Raw genomic sequence first — 1,739 nt, 5'->3', positions numbered from 1 at the left:
GAGTGGATATTTAATCTTCGTTAGGGAGCAGGTGGGCCAGGAGGGGGCAGTGTGAGCTCATCATTGCTCCATTGTTCCTCAGATGAATGAACTGGAAGTTGGCTATTCTGAGAAGAGGCAAATGCAGGAACATGAGGACTTAGGACTCTAAGCAGCATAAGGAAGAAGGAAAGATCTGTAAGAATTTCAGAGAATAGTTGATGATTTCAGTCAACAGTAATAGCTCATCATAGTTCATTAAGAAAATTTCCTGAAGTATATCTCTTATTCCTAAATATCTTATTTCTACCCTTATCTCTCTAATCTTTCAAGCATTACACAAAGCAATATTCTAGCAATGGTCATTTATTTAAAATTAAAATATTCAGTTGGCATTGTGCTTGTAATCAAACACCAGAATCATCAAGAAGTCCCAGCTGTACCCTGACCCAAGCTTCTCTGTGACTTCGGGCAAAATGCTTAGCATATAAACAGCCTTCTAATGTTAAAATGAACAAGCAAATGTAAGCTTTCCTGTGTGGACTTGACCCATTTACTAGACTCAGTCTTCCTCTCCCCACACCATGCTTTGCTAGGCTCTGAGGATGCAAGGACAAGAGAAGTGGTCCTTGTCCTGGAGGAAGATCCAGTCTACAGGTGGTGACAGACCAAATGAACTAATATAAGGCTGCGTAGCATGTTCACAGGCAGAGCACAGACGACCCCCAGCCTGATTCCAAGGAGCTCAGGGAGCCTTCCCTTAAGAACTTTAAGGAATTTGTTTAAGAATCAAGAGGAGGTAACTCAATATCCTTGAGGAGAGGAGATTTATCTGTTAGGTTTACCTAAGTATCTTAGCGTCTATACCAGTTCCTCACATATAGTTGGTGCTCAATAAAAAAAAATGTTGAATGAATAATGAATTTTAAAAGCTAACAATACAATAGGGGCATGTAAAAGGGGCCTTATACTTGCTTCTTCCTTTAAAATTGCCCTTAAGTCTTTCTCATATGAAAATATTTAAAAAAACAAATAAACTTCCCTTGAAACTGCATCTCTCATTCTCATGGCTCTTTTATTTTTGTAACTAGGCTTATAGTTTCACTTGCTATTTTCAATTGACCTCAAAGCCAACTTCTGAGTTATTGTGACCAAATTTCTGTCCTAGCATGCCTCTCAAATTATTCTTGTTCTTACCAGGCAAATATAAGGTTTTTTGTTTTTTTTTTTTAGTTTAGTAAGTCGTTATTCAGTGCTTGGATGTTCCCAACCTGGAACTAAAGTACTTTGGTTAGTAGATAGTGGATATGTTCCTGCTCTCACTGAGCCAAACTGTGAGGACCTTTGAGGTCTCTGTATCTAACCTCGTAGACCTCCCCTCACACCAGGCCCAGGAATTGATAGACTTAAGGCCAGATCTCAGTACTTGATTTATAGGATTATATTTTCTCTCAGAGTATGCTGAAAGCAAAATTGATAATCTTAGCCATTTGCCATGTAACAAAGGATATTTGTAACTTTTAGTGGAAGGACGCATTTTCCATGGAAATACTATATGTAACAATAAAGATAGGCACTCAACTTGATGGATTGTTAGGATCATGCCTGGGACTTCCTGACATTGCTGCTTAGATGTGATTTTTTTAGCCTTTGCTTTTGAAATGTAGCCAAGGGGCTCTGGGTGAGGAGACGTAGAATCTTTAGACCCAGTTCTTAGCCAATCCTTATTATTATTATTATTATTATTATTATTATTATTA

Source organism: Pteropus alecto, unplaced genomic scaffold (assembly GCF_000325575.1).
Source record: "Pteropus alecto unplaced genomic scaffold, ASM32557v1 scaffold359, whole genome shotgun sequence".
Taxonomy (NCBI): Eukaryota; Metazoa; Chordata; class Mammalia; order Chiroptera; family Pteropodidae; genus Pteropus; species Pteropus alecto.
The sequence above is the reverse complement of the archived record's forward strand: the minus strand, read 5'-3'. Positions refer to the sequence as shown.